Source organism: Capsicum annuum, chromosome 6, assembly GCF_002878395.1.
Source record: "Capsicum annuum cultivar UCD-10X-F1 chromosome 6, UCD10Xv1.1, whole genome shotgun sequence".
Lineage (NCBI taxonomy): Eukaryota > Viridiplantae > Streptophyta > Magnoliopsida > Solanales > Solanaceae > Capsicum > Capsicum annuum.
The window spans coordinates 68,796,826-68,808,741 of NC_061116.1; positions in this window are offsets into that span (position 1 = coordinate 68,796,826).

Consider the following 11,916-nt stretch of genomic DNA (forward strand, 5'->3'; position numbering starts at 1 on the left):
GTTCTTATTATACTGTTATCTTTTTCTTGAGTTTTCTCACTTGTATTCTATTTATTTTGTATTATGTTACAATTCAAAGAATCACTTTGTTAATCCTCTTAATTACACTCAATCCTTTCCTCTTCTCTTTGTTAATTCTCTCACTAAAATTTTCTATGGTCATTATAATAATCCTCGTAATATTAATTTTTGATCGTGATGTATTTAAGATAAAAGAAAGAAAAAGATTCATTTCATTTGGTTTTATGAATTTGCAGCAAACGAGTTCAATTTTGTATTTTTGTATTTTTTATTTCTTTTAATTTTTTTTAAAGATTTTAAAGCATACCGATGAAAGTTATGAAAGTACAAAAATCTAAAGTTAAATACTTATGAACATTTATAAAACATCTATATATAAGGTGACGTACCATCTCTTTATGACCTAAAAGATCATTTTATTTATTTATTTGAATATTTCCCTTCATTTCACTAAAGAATATATAACATCATCTACTAACTAATTGAATTATATCAGCTTAACACTTGCAATTAAGGCAAAGGTATTGTGATCATTGTAACATATGATAAATCATTTAATGAACACTTATGTTTACAACTATAATGTGTGATAACTAATAAAAAGTTAGGTTATAACTATAAAATGTAAAACTACATTTTATATAGTATAAAGTTAGAAATTAGGGAAGTGATGTGAAACCTCACTTTATCCAGAGCTTTTATTTGTCTTTTTTTTTTTTACAAACTTTGCCCAACCATGGTGGATAGACACTCTAGGTGTGTTTGCGAATTCAACATTTCTTAATTGAAATGCTAACGCACCCATGATTAATGTGCATATATCCACACATGATTTCTTGGCAAACACACTCTTATAGGATGCTAATTCATGATATCGCATTGTGATTCGCTTCTCTTATCTTTATGACAATTTTTTCAATATTTTTATTTTATTTATAATTGTATAAAAGCAAAATGTGTCAATTACTACTCTCTCTGTTCATTTTTATTTTTTATGTAAAATTTTAAATGCCTCAAATTTACTATTGCACTTGTTCCTATTCTTTATTATAAAATCTAAATATTTACAAAATCATACTTTTATTTTCAACATAAAAATAAAAATATATTAAAATGAAGTAGTTTATTAATGGATATATCATTTCAAGAAGCTTAAAACAATAAATTCATCCCTTTTTACCTCTCTTAATATTGAGATTCAGTTACTCACTAAAATGGAAAATGAAACGTTGTAACTCTCCAAAACGTCTTTTCCAACCTTCTATTATTTATTGCATTTCATGATGAATCCATCAATGTTGTTTAAAGTTAATTTTCATCCAATACAAATATATAAATATACCCCTTCATTTTATTTTATTTGACACTTATACTAAAAATAGTTGTTTAAAGTTAATTTTCATCCAATGCATTTATTTTACTTGACACTTATACTAGAGATAACTATTTTAATTTATTTATCCAACTTACGAAATCAAGAGAATATATTATATTCTTATCTCTTTCTACCCTTATTATTAAATAACCTCGTAAAGTAATAATTGTAACGACCTAAAAATTTGATGAAATATGTGAAATTTGTGATTTTATGTGATTTGATTGTTTTACCCCCTCTCCGTAGTTTATTATGGTATTTTTGGGGTGTGGGAGTGATTGACATGGTTTTCGATGCATTTTGGTACCATTTATGCGATATAGTAGTTTTTGATGGCTCTAAGAGCCTTATTTTAGACTTATGGGGATATCTTTTGATCCGTGTGATGGATGGCTGAACGGATAGCGCCAACAGCTCCGAAATATCTATTTTATGCTAGGTAAACCTTTGGTTTGGGTCCCGGTGCACCTGAGCTCATTGCGACCTATTGATCGAAAAGTTGAAAAATTAAAAATATAGGTGTGGGACCCACATTTGGTCGAAACGACCTCAGATGGAAAATTCGACTTCGCCAACAAATTCAAAATATCAATTTTAGGGTGTTAGCATGTTTGGTGTGATTTTATGGATTTTAAAGCTCATTTCGATCCTCGATTTGGAAAGTTGAGATTTTGGGGGTCAACTTTATGAAAATGAGGTTTTTTTCGAAAATCAAACTTCGACAACGCATCCGAAATGTCAAATTTAGTGTGGTTGCATAGTTTATTTGCATATATCGGACTCCGAATAAATTCCGTACACCCCGTCGAAATGCGGGTTGAACATTAACAAAAAAAAACTGCAGTTATAGCAGATTTTTCACCTTTTTGGCCTATTTTGCTCATTTTTATCTTGCCTCTTGAAAGTTAAGCCCTAAAATAGCATGAGAGTTTAAAAGTAAAGTTTTTGAAAAATTGGGAAGCTAGATTAACATTTATTTCTTGATTTTATTACGGATTTAAGGTAAGAATTCACTATTTTTCTTAGTAATTTCTTGATTAATTTTTCAAAACCCAAAAAATTTTAGCGCTTGATTTTAAACCCCAATTTCACTTTTATTTTTTCACTTGAGTAATATTTCTATCTTATAATTACTAGTTTTTCATTAATTTATTCCTTAAAACAGCTCCGATTCTTAATTTTAACCCAAATTTCAAAGATTTTACTCGGTAAAGCTTTAAAATGTATTCTTTTCAATTTGAACCTTATTTTATACTCGATTTGACTTGGGTTTTCAGCTGTAGATTTTTAAAAATATGGGGAACTATTTTTGAAGTAAAGTTTTGATTTTGCCTTTCTTTTTCGAAAACCCGTTCCGAGGGTCTGTTTCAATCCTGAATCACAACTAGTCAATCTGGGTGTCGTTGATTTTGTTTTGACGCATAGATTTAATATTTGGTATTTTTAGTGGAGTTTGGAATCATTCATGAAAAGTAAGATCGTAGGTTCAAAGTGTAGCGGACCAGTTTCATTATTCGAGGTAGGTTATGACTTAATTCTTTTTGAGTGGGATGAGTAGTAAATGGTGGTACAAAATACATGTTAAGAGTTGGAACTAATTATAAAAAATGGCTATCTATGTTTTGTGCCCGTGCGGGAGCCTATATTTGATGTAATTGTTGAAATTGAGATATGATGTGATATGTGTGACTGTGTGGGGTCCTATGTGATGTTGATAGCCTTAAATGCATGTGAATAATTATATTGTGTTGTTGAAATACCTAATATGGTTTCATTGGTATATTGTGATATATCCATACTTATTGGTATATGAGACATGTGAAAATTCATGGATAAAACGAAAGTAATGAGTGAATATTAGCTCACGTGGTTATGAAATTTTAACATTGTGGTTGATTGTAGAAATACATCACGTGAATTGATCTTGGAAATACTCATTTTGAATGGTTGTGAACATTGCATCGTCATTCTCATGTCATCATACGCATCATTTCACTTGTTCATTTTACTGCTTTATATATACTTGTTTTCATATATGTGTACTTGATTTATGTCTATGTATGTGCTTTGAAAATACTGAAAATACTGACATATTGGATATTGGTATTAGATATTGAATTTTATAAACTATCTTCGAAGGATTATGCCGGAGAAGAGTTGCGAATATTGGTGATTTTGAGGCTGTGTGCCAAACATAAGGCTATGTGCCAATACCATGCATTATCATCATTATCATTATATAAATTGCACCCATTTTATTGTGTTTATGTTGTGTTTGAATTGCCATATTGACTTGTTAGCTGCCTATTTATTTTATATCTTAACTTATTAACGTCTAATTATTATATCTTCCTTTAATTGTACTTGATGATCTTGATTATACCTGTCCCTCTTTTGTTCACCTGTATGTCATATTGTGTATATTTGTATCCCTATCTTGTGTATCGTTTGTATTATATATGGATATTATAAAGTTGTTAGTGTAAGCGACGTGGGCTATTGTAACGCCTCGAATTTGATACCCGAAACTCTACACGGTCCTCATGACCTTGAAGGACCATAAGCTAACCCATGACTGATATCTGTACCTGAATACTGTATAATATACTGTATAAATGCGGAAACATGAACTGAAAGGCCATAAGGTTCAAACTGTAACATAATATCTGATAAAATATAACATCTGGGATGGGGTATAAATGCCCAAAACAAAACTGTCTAAACATACTGTAGTCTGAAAAGCCTCTAAAACATAACTGTTTGAATAAGGAGATGTTGGGACATATCCCCAACTAACCTTAACTAATAAACTAATTAATGAGATAATACAGAAATGATCATGTCCTCGAAAGATGAGAACTCACTGCTAACTCTAACTGCGGAGATTGGAATGCTACTAATGCTCTGGAGCTCATGCTTCTGAACCTATGGTATAAAATACCATAGTATAAATGTGTCAGTACTTTGAATGTACTGGTATGCATGCGAGGTAGGCTCAATGCAAAGGCTTTACATGCATGAACTACACTAACTGACTGGATATCAGGAACTTAAGAATACATGTATGAATACATAATAACTGTAACAGAGTTTGTTATAACATGATTACTGACCCTGAGTACTGATAACATGAGATGCTGATAACTGTATAACTGAAATAACTGATACAGAGCGACTGTATCTGACAGTCTAGTTTCTGATGGAACTAGCTGAGTTCTGTACTGTACTGAGTTGACTATATCTGACAGTCCTGAATTTGAAGAACTATCTGAGTTCTTTTACTGAGACTGAGACTGAGACTGAAACTGAAACTGTAACTGTGGGAGATAATCATCTAACCGACATGCCCCGAAACTAAACTGGTGGGGTCCAACCTATAACCCCAGCTGGAAGGGTATCAATATCGTGCCATGGGTAAAGATTAGTTATGAGTATACCCTCTCTGACAAGGAGCTCTTCCGTCAACCCCTCCTGGTAGGTAGCCTAAATGAGATGTATAAGTCCCTAAACACGTAGGGTGCATCTCAACCTATGCGGTTTACGTAGTTCTAGAATAAAAGGATTGCTTCTAAGGATCACACCCTCCACTGAATAACAGGTGAATCCCCATCCTTGGGTTCACTCGGTGCTGAATCCTACTCCCAACTGAATAGACACTGAACTGATTAACCGAACTGAACTGATACTAATGGTATTGTTTAGCGGAGCTAAACTGAGTTCACTAACTTTCATTGACTAATGGAATGCTACTGAGCTCTAAGGACTGACTGAGAGTACTGAAGTTACTGAGATTTACTGGGAGAGGTTACCAAGATTACTGAGTACTGAGATCACTGATATTACTGAACTACTGATATTATTGAGATTTTTGGGTTTTCCTGAATCACATGACTGACTGGGTTCTATGTATTATGACTTGACTGAGAGTATCATGAAAACATGACACTGGCTCTAGGCACACAGCTAAATTGTCGGGTACAAGTACTCCCAGGACTCGATGGAAAGTAATTGACAAAGCATGAATTTCTTGAATACATGAACCAATATCAACAATCCATAGTCCATTGATTAAGACATTTTATCAAACACTTGACATGCATGAACTTGTACATTAATAAGGATTACATATTATTATACTAGTATGACACTTTTCTTCCGCACAGGCATTTAATCAAACACATGGGGAGCATGCTAAGGTTATACAATTATCAACACATCTAATAATCATGGATACATTAATCAACTTGTAAATTGAAGAGGGTTTATCATGGTTATTGTGCAAATCTTCATATACTAGGGTCAATTATTGGAATATGTAATTTAAAACATGAATTAAAACCCCACAACATTATGAACACAAATTTAAATTCAATTTAAATCATGAACATTCATCAATACACAAATCTTGTATTTTTGAAAAGAGATTCTTGAGCTTCATGGGTGAAAGAGACCCATAAATCAACATATGATATACCTGGGTTGTGATTTCTTGAAGATTGATGGAGGAAAACTTGAATTCTTGACTTGGACTTAAAACACCTAGGGTTTTCTTATTCTTGAGGATAGATCTTTGAGAGAAAATCCTAATTTGATGTTGTGAATGAATAATGAACTTATGAGCCTTGATCTGATATAATTATGGATTAAAACAGGAGGAAAAAGACCCCAAAACCCTTTAAAAATGACTTAAAATAACTGAATGGGATCTGCAACGGCTCGTACGATGGTCCGTCGTTTCGACCGTCATACGTGGACCAAGAAAAGGACTCACTGCCTAAGTAGCGACGACTTGGGCGATGGTCCGTCGAAAGTTCGATGATCCGTCAACCTGTCCATTGCACCTTATCCAGAAGGTTGACTCACTGCCTTGGCTGCGACTAGGCGACGGTCCGTCAACCTGGCCGTTGCACCTGGGCTATTCTGACAGCTCTGAGTAAAACATCCATAACTTTTTACTCCGATACCGGATTTGGACAAAATTGGTATCGTTGGAAAGCTAATTCAGTTTTCCACATGATAAAAAGTTAAAATATTAAAAATTCCATGTACACAAAAATGGATTCATATTTCAAAATAAGTTTCTAACATTCTTGGGATGATTTCAAGCTAGGTAGAAGTACGGGGTATTACAGCTATCGTTGTGGGACATTTTCTGATTGCAGGTGACGAGCCCTTAGTGTATATTTTAAATGCTTTATTTACTACTTTGGTTGGTCGGCCTATGATACATACTGAGTACAAGTGGACCGTACTCATACCTACTGCGCTCTTTCGGTGCAAGTCTTAGCTCGAGTGTGCCTCAGCTTGCTTGATTCAAGCGAATGTTGGAGCTTGCAAGGTAGTGGTTGGACATTCATGCATCCAAAATTGACCTCTATCTTTCTATAGTAGTTATATCTTTATTAATATTCGGAGACAGATATTAATTCTTTGTAGTTATTTTTCTGAAGTATTTGACTCTTGGATTGTATAGTAGTTCTTACACTATTAACACCTGATTTTGGGCATGATTGGTATTTTGAATAAGTTCTTTCCGCATTGTTATGATTACTTATATGGTTCGGTTTCGTTCTAGAAGCCTTACCTTGGGATATTTCTGTATTTTTCTCTTTTTGTATCAATTTGGGGGATAGGTTTACTTGTCAAGGTACGCCATGACAAGTGCCATCATGACCCTCATTTTTGGATTGTGACAATAATAATCAAATTTAGAGTTCAAAAATATCATCAATAAGACTATATAGTAAAAAGAACCCTATATTAAAGTTTTCTTTGGTAGTGAAGCGACGGAATGCAGAGGCAGCAGACTGACTTCTTTCATTGAAAGCGGAAGAGAAGGTTGAAATGATCTTTCAAGAATAGTGACTTAATTGGTAATCATGATGCTTTTTTTTTTTTTTTTTTTTTTTTTTAATTTTTGACATTTATTTTTTTATCTCTTACATATAGATATCAAAACAATGTTCAACATTCTGATATTTCATTTCATCATTTTTGTAGGCAATTGCCATGGACGAAGTTTAAAACAATGATATAGCTCATTAAACGTTCAACGAAACTGAAAAAAAAAGTTCTATCATCTCTTTTTTTTTTTTTTTGGCACTTCATTATATTTCATTTTTTTTTTTTTTTGGTAAAACTTCATTATATTTCACTAAGCAATAATATAGAAGAGAGAGGAGTACACATTAACAACATGCATGCAATTGACTTTGGAAGACTTTGAAAATATTGGTGTTGATGAATGACGTAGATTATAATTTCACAAAAATGGATATTTATTAACTGTATTAACCATGATTTAGTTTTATGATGGTTCAAATGTTTAGTTGACTTTTTAATTTGACCAAGTGTTTTATGTTATCATAACCTTTTCTGTTATTTAATTAATTTATTATTTGATGTTTGTAATGTTGATTTGGAATAATTAGTTTCACACCTATGAAGCACACTACCACTAATTATTCACGTCATCGTTTTCCTTAAATATTAATTACTTTAACTATCGTCTTCTAAACTTTAAATACGATCGAGGAAAATATAGAGACTATTAAAAAAAGATTTTGATGGAACTAGAGAGTTACTGTGATGATTAGGGGTGGGCATGGTATGGTATTTACCGAATTACCATACCAAATCGAAATTTTTGATACCGTGGTTTTTTGTATTATGGTATTTAGTATGGTATATGATATACATTTTAAATTTTTTTGGTATATGGTATGATATACGATATTTACAAATGACATATCGAAATATCGAATACCAACCGAAGTATATATATATATATATATATATATATATACAAAAAAAAAATACTTAGTATTAGTATAAAAATGTTTAAACTTTGAAACTTTCGCTACTCTATCTTGAGTGAAATGTCTTTTTGGTGTAATTGACTAATAAAAAGAATTGTTTGTACTTCTTTTTCAATATTTTTACATGTGTAAAGCATTTTTATGATACAATTAAGACATGCTTTTGAAAAGTCGAAGTAATAATACTCTAGTATACGAGTATATATTGTCAAAGTTAAATAAACTATGGTTACAATTATTATACCGCAAAATACCAAAACCAAACGTCAAAATATTGAACCATACCGAATTAATATGATATGGTAACGGTATAATATTTTTAAAAATTAAATACCGAAATTATCGTACCGAAGTTTCAAATACCATACCATATCATACCATGCCCACCCCTAGTGATGATGCTGATTTGAAAGACCACTAACATATTTTATTAATTAATTGGGCTACGAAAATCTTAAAACAAACAGAATCTCACAATATATAAGGTAGAAAAATAATAGAGATGTTAAGATTAGTAATTATTTAATAATATAACTATTAATTTGATACAAACTTTTCATGTTCAAATGGTATTTGATAAATTAGGATAGTTAGCAGTGTCTCTTCAAACAAAAATAAAAAATAAAAAAATTCTTTATGCAATTCGTGAGGATTACTCTTATAACTAGTGAATATGTCTATGTTTCACACGGTTATTAAAGAAAATTAAATTATAACTAAATAATATTATAATTTTTATAATAAAAATGTCTTTGTTTTGATGAATTTTATTTTTATATTCCCCAACTGTAATTCTAATTGTTTCTTGATGTAATTATATATTAAAAGTTAATTGTTCTTTTATTATATTAGACTTCTGCTATGTTCAGACATTACTTTCAAATGAATTTCATTCCATTTTTTTTAAACGTACATGACTAACCTGATAAAATATTACACACATGGATTAAGTTTCTTATTGTCTTATTATAATGAAATAATTCATTGTATGATTAATCTATATTAAATCACCTTAGAAGCAGAAGAATCAATACATGCCAGTAGAAAGTGTTCATCAAACGCAGACAGATAAAGTAATTGAATGTTCAACATCATGCTTTCAAGAATAAATTACATTTTTCTTAACATGAATTAGTGCAGAGTGAAAGTCATAAATCACTTTCTTGTCAATACATGAATTACTAAGAAGTGAAAGTAAACATCAAAAGAATCTCAGTAAAAAAAGGTAGGACACTATCTAAAAAGAACACATATAACAGGGGTAAAGCCAAAGCAAAAAATTAAACACTACAACTTACCTAATTTTACTCAAGCAAACAACTAAACCCTACAACTTACCCGACTATTTGTCAATATACAAAAATTAAATTAAAAAAATTATCACGACCCAAAAATGAGGTTCATGATGACACTTGTCGCAACGTACCTTAACAAATAAGCCTATTAGCCAAACTGATACAAAAAGAGGAAAAGACAGAAATATCCCAAGGTAAGGCTTCTAGAATGAAGTCGAACCATATAAGTAATCATAACAATACGAAAAGAATTTATCCAAAATACTAATCATGCCCAAAATCAGGTGTCAATAGTGTAAGAACTACTAATATAATTCAAGAGTCAAATACATTAGAAAAATAACCACAAAGGAATAATATTTGTCTCCGAATACTAATAAAGACATAACTACTGTACAAAGATAGAGGTGAACTTCGGACGCATGAATGTCCAATCGCTACCTTGGAATCTCCAAGAATCGCTCGAGTAAATTAAGTTGAGGCGCACTAGAGCTAGGACCTGCACAGAACGGGCGTAATACGCATGAGTACGGTCCACTTGTACTCAGTAGGTATCATAGGCCGACTAAGCAAAGTAGTAAATAAAGCATACAAAATATACACTAAGGGCACATCACCTGCAATAAGAAAATGTCCCATAACGGTAGCCCACACCGCTTGCACTAACAGTTCTAATATATCTCACATATATTGTAACATCACACCAAGAACAAAAGTACGTATTATATCATATATAAGAAGAACAAGGGGGAACATGCATATACAAGATCATCAAATACAAGTAAAATAATATATATGATAAATACATAGATGACAAGTCAATATGACAATACAACACAACATAACACAATAAAGTAAGTACAATGTATATGATGAAGATGATGATGATGATGATGATGCACAAGGTCGTCGCACAACCTCCGGGATCATTACACAATCCCCGTATATACCTACAGAAGAAAGCCTCCCAACGCAGGACTCGTGGGGGGTTTTTCAACCCGTATACAATCCACATATCTCATATCTCCTTTCTAGCACATCTCTCGAAAAGGGTTTTATAATGTGTTACAATATCTCCTCCCCGGCACATCCCTCGGGTGGGTGGGGGTGGAGGTTAAAAAGGTGTTGCCAGTGTTTCACATATGTTGCCATGGTAGTACTAATGTTTCATGAACGAGTATGATATGAGGATGTAATGCTCACAACCAATCACAATGAGTATTTTCAAAACCAACCACAATGATATATTTCCACAGCCTTGTGAGCCAATATCCACTCATTATTTCAGTTTCATCCACGAATTTTCACATGTCTCACATGCCAGATAATGTTTGAATAGAATCACAATACATCAATGGTACCATATTAAGTATCTTAATAACACAGTACAATTATTCACATGTATTCAAGGCTATTAATATTACATAGGACCCCACACGATCACACATATCACATAATAACTCAATTTCGATAATTACATCACATATAGACCCCCAAGAAAAGTAGTAAATACAACATACAAAATATACACTAAGGGCACTTCACCTGCAATCAGAAAATATCCCACAATGGTAGCCCACACCGCTTGCACTAACAGTTCTAATATATCACATATATTATAACATACACTAAGATAGAACACAAGTATACATTATATCACATATAAGTAGAACAATGGGGAACATGCATATACAAGATCAACAAATACAAGTAAAAAAAAATAAGACAATTATATAGATGGAAAGTCAATATGGCAATACAACACAATATAAACATAATAAAGTAAGTGCAATGTATATGATGATGATGCACAAGGTCGTCGCACAATCCCTGTATACACCTATAGAGGCAAGCGTCCCAACACAGGACCCATGGCGGGTTCGTCAACCCATATATAATTCACATATCTCATATCTTCTTTTCGGTACATCTATCAGAAAGGGTTTAATAAGGTGTTACAATATCTCCTCCCTGGCACATCCCTCAGGGAGGGTTTTAAAAAGGTATTTGGAAGTGTTTCTTAGATGTTGTCATGGGGGTACCAATGTTTCATGAATGAGTATGATATGAGGATGTAATACTCACAACCAATCACAATGAATATTTTCACAACCAACCACATGATATATTTCCACAACCAACTACATGATATATTTTCATAACCAACTACAATGATATATTTCCACAACCAACCACATGATATATTTTCACAATCAATCACAATGATATATTTCTACAACTACGTGAGCCAATATTCACTCATTATTTTAGTTTCATCCACGAATTTCCACATGTCTCATATGCCAATAAAGTATAAATATAATCACAATACACTAATTGTACCATATTAAGCATCTTAACAACACAATATAATTATTCACATGTATTCAAGGCTATTAATATCACA